The 17,087-nt window shown below is 45.6% G+C and overlaps 2 non-coding genes across 2 annotated transcripts; both read right to left on the bottom strand.

The window, feature by feature from the left end:
- Positions 1-11,451: 11,451 nt before the first annotated feature.
- TRNAT-UGU (transfer RNA threonine (anticodon UGU)) lies at positions 11,452-11,523 on the bottom strand. The gene has a single exon. It is a non-coding gene; the product is annotated as a tRNA-Thr (tRNA).
- Positions 11,524-16,533: 5,010 nt separating this feature from the next.
- Positions 16,534-16,615, bottom strand: TRNAS-AGA (transfer RNA serine (anticodon AGA)). The gene has a single exon. It is a non-coding gene; the product is annotated as a tRNA-Ser (tRNA).
- Positions 16,616-17,087: the final 472 nt, after the last annotated feature.

Raw genomic sequence — 17,087 nt, 5'->3', positions numbered from 1 at the left:
TTAATTATTATTTTTATTAAATTGTGATTTATTTAGTAAATTGTTATTGCTGTTTTATTTAGGTTCTGGTATCATGCTAAGTTTATTACTATATAATTTTTTTATGTTGTTAGAATTTGTTATTATAAATTATGTATAATATTACTGTAATCAATTTAAACAATTATTTTTGTTAAAATTGAAAAATAGTGATTTATTTTGAATTTTATATTATGTAATCATTTTTAAATTAAAATTATTATAGTATAATGTAAAGTTATTACAGGTAATTATTTAATTTTATTTCTTTTATTATTTATCATATTGTATTATTTATTTTGTTCTTATTAGTCTTTTAGATATTTTTTACTCGTGTTATTAGCATTTTAGATAGAGATGGAGAGATAGGGTGTTGGGAAAGCCAACAACTTGTAAGTAGTTAACATTTCAATTTTCAACATAGATTGGGACTTGGGTGGGGAGGGCGGATAAATTCTTCAAATTCCAAAAATGGAAAATGCCCCCATGGAGGATCGAACTACAAACCTTCAGTTTACACGACTGACGCTCTTCCACTAAGCTATAAGTGCTTAATTATTATTTTATTTAAATTGTGATTTATTTAGTAAATTGTTATTGATGTGTTACTTAGGTTATGGTATCATGCTATGTTTATTACTGATGAAGGGAGATTTGACCCGACCCCTTGGCCATGCGACACGTGGAAGCAACCGAGAGTGACCTGGCAGAAGCGCCAGCTCGGCACGGTAGCAGGCCCACAACCCGAGCTCTGAGAAAAAGAGTCTCGAGCTCCCCCAAAGGGGGAACCTACAACCCGAGCTCCGAGCTGAAGAGTCCCAAGCTCCCCCAAAAAAGGAACCCACGACCCGAGCTCCCCAAGGAGAAACCCGAGCTCTCCCTTCGAGGTCGTGAGCCATAAAAGGAGCACAAAAGGCAAAAAACCCCGAACTGCCCACCCAAGGGCAATTCGGGCTATACTTCTATCCGAACTCAAGATTTCACCTCGCACACCACTTGGGCCCCAAGTCACCTGATTGAACAACCGTACCTGACACCCAGGAAGCCCGTACACGGAGGCTGCGCACCTGACTGATTAGGGGTCCGACACATGACAGCCGCCCTCCAACGGCCACCTACCACCGCCATCTCAGACGTGGTAGAGACGGCTCTGACAAGGAACAGTGGAGGTTATGACACCCGAGCTGGCAGAGGAAATGACACCCGATCCGGCAGAGGAAATGACACCCGATCTGGCGGAGGTAATGATACCCGAACTGGCAGAGGTATGGAAGTAAGTGTACAGGGTGATTATAAAAGGCCCCCATCTCTCAAAGAAGGAGGTATGTGATTCTTGCACTTTCTGGTCTTAAAGTTCCTCATTTCCCTTGCCTTCTCACGAGCACTAACTTGAGCTTCGGAGTGTTCCAACCGGGTTCCTCCCTAGAAGTCTCCATTTTCTTCCTTGTTTCAGGCACCTCCAATCTCGTCAGAGGCGAGGTAACCGGCAGATTGGACCGACCGGATTGCGCATCATCATTTGGTGCCGTCTATGGGAAACTTTCAAAAAGCCTTCCCTATCCTTTAACACTCTCTCTCAAAGAAACCTTAGCTTAATGGCTTCCTCCAGCAGCAACAGGCACAACGCCGACTTGAATGTTGTAGGGAAACACCCTCAGCCCGCCACTATATGCATCGGACAATTCACCGTCCCCCTCTCGACGGACGGAATCCCTAGCCTCAATGCACCAAGTATGGTGACACCTGTGAATGTTTCCCTTCCCCTCCCTATCGAGACAACTTTTGCCGAACCTACTGCTGCCCCTCTGGTGACTAGTCCAAATGCAACAATTCCAGCAACATCAGCTCCATTAGCAGCAAGTACTGTACCACATTTCTTAGTATCACTATCAACAGCAGTTCCCTCAACTGTCTCTGAACTAACCACAGCTCCCACCTCGGCACCCTGCTCCGAAGCTGGCCAAGCCCTCCCCTCAGGGCAGGTGCCTTCATCGAGGAGGAGCCTCCCAACTCCAGGACCCCTCCAAGAGCCAGGCCTCATCGCCGGGCAGGAGGGAAAGACTAATCACCCCCGCCTCACAACTCGCCGGTGGATCGGGAACCTCCTTGCCAGTCAAGTCAGCACCTCGGCACTCTAAGTTCGAGCTCCCGCTCACAGAGAACCAGTTCGGCGTCCTGGCAGCAGACATCCAACAGTCTGGGCCGATCAACCTCGGCAACACCGAGGCAAGTAGCGCCAACACCAGGCCCTCTAAGCAGCAGTGAAGACACCGACGAAGTCGCCGAACTACCACCCGTATCCTGCCCGAGCTCCGAGGTAAAGAAGAAACAAGCTCGGACGAGGTAAAAGTTGCCCCTATTCTTTCAGTCCCTTCCCCCCTGTCATCAGAACTCCTTGTAGTCCCCATGCCCAAGGATTTCAAACTCCCTCCTCTAGACAAGTATGATGGGTCTTTTGACCCCAATGACCATATCGATGCTTTTCAGTCCCAAATGCACCTGGCAAGGGCCAGTGGGTCTTGTATGTGTGCGGAAAACTCATCGTCGCACCTAGTACAGGAACCTGACCCCCGGGTCGATAAGAAGCTGGACCCAGTTCGTGCAGGTCTTCACCGCACACTTTGTTACCAGCAAGCGGTGCCTCCGCACCGAGGAGAACCTCCTCGGAATAGTCCAAAGGGAAGGAGAGTCCATCTGGGGCTATATCAAAAGGTTCAATGATGCATGCTTGCAGATACCACGCCTAGACCCTGCGGTACAGCTCGCGGCAGCCAAGAGGGGCGGGACACACAAGGAGTTTAGGTGGCACATGGTAGTCAACCTGCCCGCGACCGTAGCTGAGTTCCTCAAGCTCGCGGACAAATTCATAAGAACAGAGGAGGAGATCAACCAAAGGACTGAAGGCGGTATTGAAAAAAAAGAAGAGGGAAGGCGAGCCCTCCAACTCAGATGACAAGAGAAAGAGAGACCCAGCTCGGGGGCCGAAGCCAAGCTTGTCGTTCTGAGCTCCCTTAGCAGGTCGGGCAGACTACACGCCCTTAAACACAAAGCGAGCCGAGATCTTAATGACAATCAAAGACACCCCCGTATGTGAAGTGGCCACCTCGCCTGAAGGGAAACCCGAACGAGAGGAATAAAAAACTTGTATTGTAGCTTCCATAGGGACCACGGTCACAACACCGAGCATTGTAATCATCTCCGCGATGAGATATAGGAGTTTATCCGTCACAGGTACCTAAGAATTTTTGTACAGCATAATAATAATAATAATAGTAATAAGACAGGTCGGAAGGGAGAGCACAACAGAGATGCTCCCGAGTCCAGCAGCCGACCAGCCGAACCACAGAAGCAGCCCCCGGAGGAAAGACCAGTTCGGGGAACAATCCACGTGATCGTTAAAGGATCAATCGTAGCAGGATGCACCTCGGCAGCAGCTTGGGCATCAACCAGGGAGGCCGCCAGAGAAGAACAAAATCCCCCAAAATGACCTAGGACAGAAGACCCCATATTCTTTACCGAAGACGATGCGCACGGGTTCCACTACCCCCACGATGATACACTTGTCATAAAGATGAAGATCAACGACTTCGAAGTCCGGTGGGTACTCATTGACTCCGACAGTTCGACAGACATCCTTTTTAAAGCGGCTTTCGACAAGCTCCAGTTCCGAGAGAGTGACTTGAAGCCCGCGAACACCTCGCTGGTCGGCTTCAGCGGAGAAGAGGTCAGACCCCTGGGAAAGGTCACAGAACCTGTGGAAGTCGACACGTGGCCTAGCATAGTAAGACTCAGTCATGATTTCTTGGTGGTCACGACCCCCTTCCCCTACAATGCCATAGTAGGTCGGATGATCGCCTACACATTAAAAGCTGTGGTGTCCACTTACTATTTGGCCATGAAGTTCCCAACGGACTTCGGCATCGGGGTAGTGTGGGGCGACCAGCTCGAGTCCCGCAAGTGCTACGTTGCCGCCCTCAAGGGAAAGGCCAAGGTAACTAGCGACCTCGAACTGGAGCGATGTATGGAACAGAACGAGGAGCGAGCTGCACCAACAGAGGAAACTGTTCCCATCTCTGTCTCGGCAGAAGACCCCGCCAGATTACTCCAGGTTGGAGCATCCCTGGAAGAACCCCTACGATCCGAACTGGTATGCTTCATACTCAGTAACTTAGATGTTTTCGCTTGGTCCGTGGTAGAAATACCCGGCATAGACCTTATGCTCATAACTCACAAGCTCAATACTGACCCTGTAGTCAGACCCATTAGACAGAAGAAATGCAACTTAGCCCCAGAACGCTGGAGGGCGGTCGATGAGGAGGTCGAGAAGCTCCTCGTAGCAGACTTCATAAGGGAAGTTCATTACCCGAGCTGGATAGCCAACCCAGTTCTGGTAAAAAAGGCAAACGACAAGTGGCGCATGTGCGTCGACTACACCGACCTGAACCGAGCTTGCCCAAAAGATTGCTTCCCCCTCCCCAGGATCAACCACCTAGTAGACGTGACCTCGGGACACGAGTTGCTAAGCTTCCTAGATGCCTACTCAGGCTACAACCAAATCAGGATGGACTCGTCCGACGAGGAAAAAACCACCTTCATAATCGAGTTCGGCCTGTACTGGTACAAGGTTATGCCCTTCGGACTGAAAAATGCTGGGGTGACCTTTCAAAGGTTTGTGAATAGCTGTTTTAGCCCTTAATTGGCACGAAGATAGAATGTTATGTAGACAACATGGTCGTCAAGACAGTTTTCGCATGAATTAATACAAGACTTGCATTCAGTCTTTCAAATTATGCGTCAATTTAGCATGAAACTAAACCCAAACAAGTGTGTCTTCGGTGTCACCTCGGGTAAGTTCCTAGGGTACATCGTCAACCGGTGTGGTATTGAGGCCAATCCGAACAAAATAAAGGCCATCCTAGACATGAGATCACCCCGAAAAGTAAAAAAGGTTCAGAGCCTAAACGGCAGAATAACCGCTCTGAGTCGTTTCATGTCTAAGTCAGCAGACCATTGTCTGCCCTTCTTCAAGGCAATAAAAGGCAAAGGGTTCGAGTGGAACCCAAACTGCCAGCTCGCATTTGACGAGCTCAAGAAATACCTCGCCAACATCCCGGTGTTGACCCGGCCCGAAGAGGGCGATGTTTTAGAACTGTACCTCTCGGCAAGCAACGAAGTGGTCAGTTCGGTACTGATAAAGGAAATAGATCGGGTCCAACGACCCATCTACTATGTTAGTTCAATATTGCAGGGAGCAGAAACAAGATATCCAGAGATAGAAAAGCTAGCCTATAAGCTAGTCATTGCGGCCCGCAAACTCCGCCCGTATTTCCAAGCTCATACCATCATCGTCCTCACCGACAAACCCTTGAGGCAAGTATTACTCAGGCCCGAGGTCTCTGGACGATTGACGAAGTGGGCCATCGAACTCAGTGAGTACGACCTCTAGTACGAGCCACGAACCGCTATCAAAGCTCAAGCCTTGGTGGATTTTGTTGCTGAATGCACGTTCAGCTCCGAGGTCCTCAGCCCGATTGAGCACGAGACCCCCAGTTCGGGTGAGCTCGGTGCTCCCAGGCTGGTTGAGTCCAATCCCCGTGAGGTCGCACCCAGTTCGGTATCTCTCCTGGTTAGGCCGGGCGCGAACTGGGATGAGGAGTCCTGGATCCTTCACGTAGATGGCTCCTCAAATCAGAAGGGCAGTGAAGCCGGTATAGTTCTCCGAGGTCTGAGTGGCACGAAACTAGAGTACGCGCTACGCTTCGAGTTCGCGGCATCCAACAATGAGGCAGAATACGAGGCGCTGATAGCCGGGCTAGGCCTGGCGCAAGAGGTAAAGGCAAAACACAGTTATCTGCAGCGATACCCAACTCGTGGTCAACCAAGTTACGGGGGAATACGAAGCCCGCGAGCCAACTATGATCGCCTACTTGGCAAAGGCAGAAGAGGCACTGCTTAGCTTCCAGTCACACTTCATCAAGCAAATCCCGAGGTCAGAGAACACTGAGGCTGACGCCCTGTCCCGGCTAGCCAGCACCAGTGACAATAGCATGAGAACTGTGTACATAGAGGAGTTACCTCGGCCTAGCATTCTCCGGGGGGGGGGGGGGGGGCAAAGGAGGTCGCTCCTTTCGCCCAAGCAGAACCAAGTTCGATTGATCCACTCGTGAGCTTCCTGCTACATGGAACCCTCCCCGCAGAACACAACGCCGCTAGGAGGGTAGAGCGCCAGGTAACCAAGTACGTCATGATAGACGGACGGCTGTACCGAAGATCCTACACGCTCCCCTACCTGCGCTGCTTGCGACCTCTCAAAGCCGAGCTCGTACTCCACGACATTCATGAAGGCCTATGTGGCGGACACCTAGGGGGCAGGGCCATCGCTCAGAAGGCACTACGATCGGGGTACTATTGGCCAACAATGAAAGCAGACGCCGTCGGGCTAATCAGGAAGTGCGAGAAGTGCCAAAAGCACGCCAATATTCACCACGAGCCCGCCGCCGACCTCAAGTACCTCACCAGCCCATGGCCCTTCGCACAATGGGGTATCGACCTACTCGGGCCATTCCCGCCAGCAACAAAAGGAAGGAATTTCCTAGTAGTGGCAGTAGACTACTTCACCAAGTGGGTTGAAGCTGAAACTCTCGTAACCATCACAGCTCAAAACGTCCAGAACTTCTTCTGGAAGAACATAGTGTGCCGCTTCAGGCTACCTCGGGTGCTGATCTCCAACAATGGCAAGCTGTTCGAGGACATCAAATTCCAAGAGTGGTGCCAAGGCATGGGGATCCGGCAAAACTTCACATCGGTTGCGCACCCACAAGCAAACGGTCAGGCAGAAGTCACGAACAGAGCTATCCTCCGCGGACTAAAAGCCAGGCTAGACCGAGCTAAAGGGTTATGGGCAGACGAGCTGCCCAGCGTCCTTTGGGCATACCGAACTACAGAGAAAACTCCCACCGGAGAAACCCCCTTCAACCTCACCTATGGCACGGAGGCAGTCATCCTAGCCGAAATCGAAATCCCCTCACTTCGGTTGGAAGCATTACAACGACAACACTAATAATGACGAGATACGTACCAACCTCGACCTACTTGACGAGGTGAGGGACCTCACATACATCAGAACCGCAGCGTACCAGCAAAGGGTAGCTCGGTACTACAATGCCAGAGTTAAGAAGCGAAACTTTCGCGTTGGCGACTTGGTCCTCCGCAAGATCATGGTACCGGAGCCCGGTGTTGGCAAACTCGGGCCGAACTGGGAAGGACCCTACCGGGTAAAGAGAGTACTCGGGGGAGCATACGAACTCGAGACCTTGGAGGGTAAACAGATACCCCGGGCATGGAACATCGTCAACTTAAGACGATTTTACCTATAAATCATCAAACTAAGCAGGCCATGAGCCACTACCAGAGCCTAAGGGCCAGAATGCCGAGCTAACAAAGACCTCGGCACCCTAAGGCCCAGAATGCCGAGCTAACAAGGACCTCGGCACCGAAAGGGCCAGAATACCAAGCTAAAGATGACCTCGGCACCTCATCAACGAAAGCAATCTGCACAAGTATGGATCCCGAGGTGCATAGCCCAGGGCCCAATTCAGCCTACGTTAACTAACCCGGGCGGAGAACAGATCGGGCACATAGCCTTACTATGATAACTCGCCTCGGGGCTTAAGTTTAGCAGTTCAGGCATATAGTCACTTTGGAAAAAGGAGAATATTTGCACAACACTTGAATAGAAAAAGTACTTCATTACTAAATGTTTGCTTTACAGTGTTTAAAAAAAAACAAAACAAAAACACAAACGAGCTCACAAGCCCGGAGGTTAATCTTCCTCGCCTTCAAAAGGGACTTCGACAATACCCGAAGGTCCCGCTTCGTCTTCGGAATCCGCATCATCATTAGTCGCAGCAGCCATTTCCGGAGTGATACGCAAGGTGGTTATTGCACTAATATTGAGCTCGGGGTATGTGTTCATTATCATCCATCGGCTCAACTTGAAACCCTTTCTGTACGAGCCCACCATCATGTCGTCAAAACGCGGCGAAGCGATGTAATCCTCGACGGCTTTCACCTTCGCCTCTTCAACGGCCTGAGAGAAGATCTGAGTCTTCTCCCTGATATCTTCCTGAAGGTACTCGACCTGATGCTCCAGATCCAACTTCAGATCCGCCATGTGTCTCACCACCATTCTTAAGGCCTCTTTGTCCCTCCGAAACCTCGTTAGCTCGGCTTGCGCAGCACGGGAAGCCGCTTTGGCAGCTTGCGCTTGCTTCAAGCCCCTCTTTGCCTGGATTGACAAAGCGTGGATAGAGGAGTTCACCTGCCAGAACGAGAAAAAATCAGCTCGGTAAAAAAAAAAACACTACTTCAACTTACCACCATGGCGTGAGAGGTAACCCGAGCGCCTATGAGATTTGTAGAAAGATTGGCCCACGCTGTGACCTCCTCGGGGCAAGTAGCCTTCTTGCTTTTTCGGAGAGCATAGCTTGGCGTCAGCACGCTCCCAACCTCATCGTGACTTCCCGAGCCTAAAGGCACAGCCCGAGTATAAGCAGTGTCGGCATAGGGGACCCCTGCCGCTTCCTGAACTAGAGGGGACACCTCAGGCTCCCCAGGAGGCTCCATTCTCGGTGCCTCGGGCTCTGCAACTCGGGAAGGATCGACGCGGACCCGCTTAGCAACTCGCTTCCTCCTTTTCATGCCAGCAAACAAGTTTGCACCTCGAGTCTTCTCTGCCTCCATAACACCTGCAAAAAGGAGCTCGGCGTTAGAAGACGTGGATAAAAACAAAAGCAAGAGTATCTTCGTGAGCAAGAAACCTACCCGAACTCAGACCGGCCTGAATAAGCTTGTCCTCCGTTAGGTAGACTTCGCATTTGAGTCCTTGCCAGGCCCAGTCCTGGAGGCCCCTCACCGTATCTTCGTCTAATGCGACACCGGGGTTAGGAATGGCCAAACCCCACTCAGTAGGAAACGGCCACCCCGTAGCACTTCGAACCACGAAGTAGTCCCGCTTCCATGTCGGGACCTTATTTGGGAGATCGTGTAAGAGCTTGAAGCTTGGGCGAGGTGACAAGTAGTATGCCCTCCTACGCCCGGGCAGGGGACCCGTCTGTTTCTTAAGCATGAGAATAGCAGAAAAAATTTCCAGGTCCAAAGGGAGGCAGTGTTCACAACACAGGGAGATGGTCCCGACAAGGTTACGGATGGAGTTCAGGTGAAGCTGACCTACAGTGACGCCGAAGTGGTTCATGACCTCGACGATAAGGGGATGGAAGGAAAGGCGCAGCCCGGCAACAAGCTACTCTCGGAATATCATGATCTCATCCGGACCGTGCTCGCAAGGAAAGTCGCCCGAGGGTAAAAAGTAAGTATACTCCCTGGGCAGGTTGTATTGGACGATAGGGGACCAAAGCCTCTCAAACGTCAAAGTGCAAGGTCCGAACTTATCTGGCACTCGACCTCGACGGGAGGCAGATGCCAAACTACTCGAGGTGTCGCGGCCTACGGGCTCAAACTCGAGCTCTTCCTCGAGCTCTACCTCGGGCCCCGCCTCGGACTCACTAAGGCTGTCGGGGGCGGCAGCTCGGTTCGTAGAACCAGCATCGGACCCCCCAGGAGACTACCGAAACTACCCGAGCTAGACATCGAAACTAAGAGAGCTGAGGACTCACCAGGAAAAGTTACCGGACTATGAGAAGTGACGCGAGCTAATAGCCTGAGATGCAAGCTCAAGGAACGAATGCTGAAGGATGGCGAAGGAAAGTGACCAGGGGGCCCCCACTATTTATAGCCAGTGTACTCGTGGATCAACGGCCAAGATCAAAACCATCCAACGGCTCCCCGCGAAACCAGCTGCGCACCCCCCGAGGAAAAGATAGTTTGGCGCGCATCTATGACGTTCAAAAATTTGAAATTGTTTACGCGCGTGAGCTACACGTAGCCCAAGATTGACCCCTGGCCGAACCGAGCCAACCCTGGTTGAGCCAAAGAACACAAGCAGGTCAGACCGGAGAAGTTCCAAACCAAGGCCAAAGTGTCTCGAGGCAAATCCATCCGTCATCCCGTGAACTCCCCACGTCGGGTTAGGACCCCGAGCATGGGGAGTGGGGGGCAATTGATGGAGGGAGATTTGACCCGACCCCTTGGCCATGCGACATGTGGAACCAACCGAGAGTAACCTGGCAGAAGTGCCAGCTCGGCACGGCAGCAGGCCCACAACCCGCGCTCCGAGAAAAAGAGTCCTGAGCTCCCCCAAAGGGGGAACCTACAACCCGAGCTCCGAGCTAAAGAGTCCCAAGCTCCCCCAAAAAAGGAACCCACGACCCGAGTTCCCCAAGGAGGAACCCGAGCTCTCCCTTCGAGGTCCTGAGCCTTAAAAGGAGCACAAAAGGCAAAAAACCCCGAACTGCCCACCCAGGGGCAGTTCGGGCTATACTTCTATCCGAACTCAAGACTTCACCTTGCACACCACTTCGGCCCTAAGTCGCCTGACTGAACAACCGTACCTGACACCTAGGAAGCCCGTACACGGAGGCGGCGCACCTGACTGATTAGGGGTCCGACACATGACAGCCGCCCTCCAACGGCCACTTGCCACCGCCATCTCAGACGTGGTAGAGATGGCCCTAACAAGGAACAGTGGAGGTTATGACACCCGATCTGGCAGAGGAAATGACACCCGATCCGGTAGAGGAAATGACACCCAATCTGGCGGAGGTAATGATACCCGAACTGGCAGAGGTAATGATACCCGAACTGGCAGAGGTATGGAAGTAAGTGTACCGGGTGATTATAAAAGGCCCCCATCTCTCAAAGAAGGAGGTATGTGATTCTTGCGATTTCTGGTCTTAAAGTTCCTCATTTCCCTTGCCTTCTCACAAGCACTAACTTGAGCTTCGGAGTGTTCCAACCGGGTTCCTCCCTGGAAGTCTCCATTTTCTTCCTTGTTTCAGGCACCTCCAATCTCGTCAGAGGCGAGGTAACCGACAGTTAGGACCGACCGGATTGCGCATCATCAATTACTATATAAATTTTTTTATTTTTCAGAATTTGTTATTATAAATTAAGTATAATATTACTGTAATCAATTTTAACAATTATTTTTGTTAAAATTGAAAAATAGTGATTTATTTTGAATTTTATATTATGTAATCATTTTTAAATTAAAATTATTATAGTATAATATAAATTTATTATAATTAATTATTTAATTTTATTTCTTTTATTATTTATCATATTGTATTATTTATTTTGCTCTTATTAGTCTTTTAGATATTTTTTGCTCATGTTATAAGCATTTTAGATAGAGATGGAGAGATAGGGTGTTGGGAAAGCCAACAACTTGTATGTAGTTAACATTTCAATTTTCAACATACGTTGGGACTTGGGTGGGGAGGGCGGATAAATTCTTTAAATTCCAAAAATAGAAAATGCCCCCATGCAGAATCGAACTACAGACCTTCAGTTTACAAGACTGATACTCTACCACTGAGCTATAGGGGCTTAATTATTATATTTTGCTATCTATGTTCCTATATTAATTCTTCAGTTGGCAATTAGGAGCATATCCTAATTGTGAAGATAAAGCAGAAGTTGATCGTATTATTGGTAAGTGTTGAAAAAATGTAAGAATATGCTCCAAAGCCTTGGATATACAGATTTTATATTTGAAGATTTTTTTGCAGTGCTTCAGCACCATCTCTAATTGTCAAAATACCTTGGAGTAAGAGGTGCAGATAGTATATTCAAGAGGTCATGGAATAACAAATTACTTGAGTGTGAAATGTTGGATTATAGAAATAGTCGTTTTTTTTTTCTTTAATGTGAGTTGAAAGCTGCAAAATCTATGGTTTGAATTTGGCACCCTTGTACCATAATGTTCCACAAAGCATATTCAATATTCAAGAGGCCAATGAATTCGGCAGCTTGCTTGATTCAGATGGATTCCCAAACTCTCTTACAAAATTATTAGGATTCAGTTGGGAATGTTGCTTTGGACATTATTTTTCAATCGGGTAGCTAATCCCAAAGTGTAAAAGTCTGAATGGGTCACTCAATTTAGACCAATAAGTCTGTACAATGCAGTGAATAAAATAATTGTCAAGATTTTGGTGAACTTGTCTCAAAGGTAATAAGTATGGAGAGAGAGAGAGAGAGTTGTATCTGAAAACCCTAATAATTTGTATTGTGGAAGCTTTGAGGTCCATTTCGTTCACAGCCAGAACCGGAATTGAAATCCATTGGAATCGGAATTGGCATAGTCTGTTTGTTCAAGTAGGAATTGGAATGGGATTTCATTCCACGAGGGGGAAATGCCATTTTACGAGAAATGAGAATGGGATTCTGATTTCACCTAATCAAACAGTTGGAATTGGAATGACCCATTTTGATTCCTATCCAGACCCCTATTCCAGCAAACAAAACAAGCCCTCAATTTGTTGAAGTAAATTAGAGGGTAATTAACTAATTAATTTTTTAATTCGTTGGTGGCTGTTCGGGATGGTCATGGGAAGGGCTTTACACCTATGACAAAGGCTATAGCCTGGGCCTGTGCCTACTCAGCCCGAGTTCCAGACCTGAAACATAAACCAGGTGCTGATTCCAAACCCATGTATTTTATGCATAAAATACTATGATGCATGATATTTTATATTATTTGGCATATAATATGTATACACAGTTTATTTTAGGGTTAATAGAAGGTAAGGGCAACTTTTTGCCCTTAATATCAATAAAGAAGCATTTTTATATAATAACCAAAACAGGGTATTTTTTTTGGGGAAAATATCAAAGAAGGGCAATGTCATTGCTGATAGTCTTCCTCTGCCTCTCTGTAAGTCCTTCGACAATGGTCTACAATTCATGAAGAGAGGAGAGTCACTGAAGAAACAGATGGAAATTCTTGTTGAGCTCAAAGCCGCACTCAAACAACAATGGTCTACAATTCACGAAGAGAGGAGAGTCACCGAAGAAACAGATGGAAATTCTTGTTGAGCTCAAAGCCGCACTCAAACAACAAAGAAAGAAAGAAAACTCTGCTGAGGACTTGAAAGAGGATCCCTCCATCTCATGCACAATCTCATGTGGTATGATATATATATATATATATATATATATTTCAAATTCAAACTCTGTACATCCATGGGACTGAAGACGATGAGTCTGTTAAGGATATGACAAAGCAGGAACATCTTCAAGACAACTCCATGGCTGAGTTTGAAAGAAATGAAGTGCAATTCTCAGAATCTCCAAGATCATATCAAATTGGAAAATCAATTAGGATGAAAATAGAGGAAGAAGGAAAGATGAGAACCCTTTCAGGTCGTGTGATCAATTGCCAAGGAAAGAATGTGAAGATAAACATCCCACTAACGATGCCTAGTCATACCCTCTCAGTGATCACTTTCTTGGTTTGGGATGATTTGATTAACCAGTCTATGAAAGGTGGACCAGAAGGAAATGATAAGTTAAATATCAACAAAAAGAAGCTACATCATGCTGAAAAAATGATCAGAGGAGATTTCACTGAGCTCTATAAAGGGTTAGGTTCACCATGACGAGCAAGACGAACTCATGGCTTATTTGAGGGCAAAGACAGAGTGATTTGTGGATTCTCTGTAAACGTTAACAGAGAAGGGTTCGCCATGACGAGCAAGACAAACTCATGGCTTATTTGAAGGCAAAGACAGAGTGATTTGCGGATTCTCTGTAAACATTAACATAGAAGGGTTCACCATGAGTTATCGACAACAAACGTCACTCACTCAGTGCAAGTTTACTAAGGAGTGAGGAGGAAGACAAATGCCCTTATTTGATATTTTTCAAAGAAATGTATCTTATTTCGGTTATTATATAAAAAATATTATTTTTATTGATATTGAGGGCAAAAAGTTGCCCTTAATGGCTAGAAACCCTTTATATTATATAATATAAATATTGTATAAAATATATACCGTAAGGCCATGTTTGATTGGAAGGAAAAGGTAGGGAAAGGAAAGGAAAGGTAGGGAAATCTATACAAGGTTTGTAAAGGTTTCTAGGGCTATTCACAAATAAATCCAAACCGACCAAACTGACCAACCCGGCCCGACCTAACCCGAGTTGGTTGGTTTTTCTTCACTATCAGTCGGTTTCAGGTTGCAAAGATAAACAAACCGATAATTCGGTTCAGTTTCGGTTTTCATATGTGAAAACCGAAACCGAACCTAGTTATGTGAAAAAATATCTGTTAAATATAACTATTTTAGTTTTAAATAATAAACATATATCTGAAAAAATATATATTCTGAAATATATCAGATATATATTTCTGAAATATATATTTCCAGAAATTAGAAAATATATATTTTGATATATTTGTATATATGTTTTGGTTTTAAATATATATTTCCAGAAAATATATTTTGAAATATTATATATAATATTAGCACTTTGATTTCATGTGCATTGTGCAAGTTTGGAGTTGGTTGAAACCCAAACCGACTCAAACCGACCAGATCGGTTTTACTTAATAGAGGGTCGGTTTCAGTTTGATTTATAGGTAACCCGACCAGGTCAGGTCGGTTAAAGAAACACTAGTAAACGACCCAACCCGACCCGTGAACAACCCTAAATATTTTCCTCCCTTTTCTTTCTTTTCCCTACTTTTTCCTTCAAACCAAACATAGCATATAAGTGTTAGATTAAAGTGTGGAGCAGAGCAAACGAAAGACCGAAAAGGGCCTCTTTCTCTCTCATTTCATGTCTAGATCAGACATGAGTGATATAGATGTACCCATGTTAAGTTGTAATACAACATTTATATCCAAATTAACCTCCCGGTTTTGTAGGTTTTGCTTTCATTTCTATCCGTCTTCCATTGTTGTTACCACCTATGTTCTCTACTACGTGACAGATGATAATTTACCTTCAAAATTATCAAATCTTTTTGCTCTCCCTCCCTCCTCTCCCTTCCTCCGCATATGAAGCAATTCCTCTGTCAACTTTACTTCCTCTTTGAAACTCAATGTTCGAAGCAACAATCTGAATTCATCTCTATTGATTTTTTTTTTTTTTTTTTATGAATTTGCTGCTTCTAAAATGGTAGAGAGACACACTTGTTGAATTCATCTCTGTTGGAGGCTTCTAGCCAACATTTTGGCGATTCATGAGTTTGTGACATTTTCAGAGGTTTCTTGAATTGTTTTTCTCCCGGTGCTCTTAGTCACCTACTTTTGTCTCAGCAAGTTTAGTATGTTTTTACAGTTATATATATATATATTTTTTTTTTCATTTCTTTATGTTAATTTTCTACCTTGTAACCTGAGTATTTATGAATGAATGTCTTTCGACGTAAAAAAAAAAGTGTTAGATTATAATATTCATAAAGCCTAAATTTTCCAGAGTAGGCCGAAAATGATTATCCCTGATTAGTGGTTGTTCAATCCTTATCATTTATCTGGATATCCTTTTGTTAATAAATCAATCAAATCGAATTTAAAAAACTGATCCATTTAATAGTCGAATCGAATCGAATTTCTTGAGATTCGATTCCGCTAAAATCTGATTTGATAATAATAATATAATGTATATTATTTGTGGATCACTTTTTCTATTATTGCATAATCCATTTTATTGTTTTATTAATTTTAGTATATGGGAGGTTTTTTTTTTGACGAATGGAAATCCCATTCCCCAATAAGGACTTGGAATGGCTAGGGATGGCAATTTCCCCCATAAAACTGGGGCCCCGCCTCACCCCGTCTTGAACGGGGTGGGTTTTCACAGGGACAGGAAAAATATTTTTTCTTCGAATTGGGGATGAGGTGGGGACGGGTTTTGTATATAATTCCTTGAACCCGCCCCGAATTCAAAGATAAATTAGTAAAATATCTCTAGGTTTAATATTGATATTTAAAATATCTCTAAGTTTTCCTTAAATTCTTAAAATCCTAAGATCCCATAATTCTATTTTTGAATTACCCATAAAGTATTATAATTCAATTCCTAAAATACCCTCAAATTCCTATATCCTATGTGTAAATTGTCCATAATATAAATAATTTTTAAGTAATTGCTTTGGAGCAGGGAAAATTTGGGGATTCTCCATTCCTGACGAGGAATGGATGCCCCACCCCACCATTGAGGACGGGGCAAAGTCTCTTGACTACAGGGCGGGTTTGGGGTGGGGGTGCCCTGCCCCAAACCCGCTCCGCTGCCATTCCTAGGAATGGCGATTCCCCTATATGCCCAAGAATGGGAATCAGAATCCCTATTCCTGCCAAATCCCATTCTCCCAAAAATGCACCATTCCCATTCTAATTCAGGCACCTATTCCTAAAAACCAAACAGACCCTTAATCTTATAAACATGTTAGGGGTGATTCTTCCTGACCCGGCCCACAAATTTCCTGGATTATCCGGCCTCGGCACGCGGCAGGTCCAAAGTATGTATGTTTATTCCCAAAAGCCATAAATCATAAATTTAAGAGATTATAATTAGTAAACGAGGCTTCAAAAGAAAGAAAAAAAGAAACGTGAACAGCAGGATTCGAACCTGCGCGGGCAGAGCCCACATGATTTCTAGTCATGCCCGATAACCACTCCGGCATGTCCACAATATGCTTAAATTTTCTCTTATATGCTTAATATGTGAAATTAATTCGCTTTGTAACTTGGAGCCTATTTGGGAGGGCTTTCTTTGATTGAGCCGTTTCCAATAAGTTACATGAGAGCTTCGAAAAGTTGATTTTTCGGTTCTGGTAAGCGTATCATGGCATTCTGTATACAGGGATCTAAAAGTCAATGGGCCTTTGTGGCAAATGAAAGTTCTGGGTAATTGCTACTACCATCAAGGTATAGGGTGGTAATATATAATTATCTTTTTGATAGGATAAATTCTGTATTAATATCACGTACTTTAGTGTAGTCTCACTTTTAATTCTGTATTAGTATCATTACAGTACTTGAACTCTCGAAAAAGATCACTCCAGTCCAATACCGTTAAAGAACATTATAGTGGGTAATAAAATTACCAAACTGCCCTTTATTATTATTATAAACAAACAAATATGTTTACAGAATTGACAA

Source organism: Nelumbo nucifera, chromosome 4 (assembly GCF_055504915.1).
Source record: "Nelumbo nucifera cultivar China Antique chromosome 4, China Antique-T2T, whole genome shotgun sequence".
Lineage (NCBI taxonomy): Eukaryota > Viridiplantae > Streptophyta > Magnoliopsida > Proteales > Nelumbonaceae > Nelumbo > Nelumbo nucifera.
The sequence above is the reverse complement of the archived record's forward strand: the minus strand, read 5'-3'. Positions and strand labels throughout refer to the sequence as shown.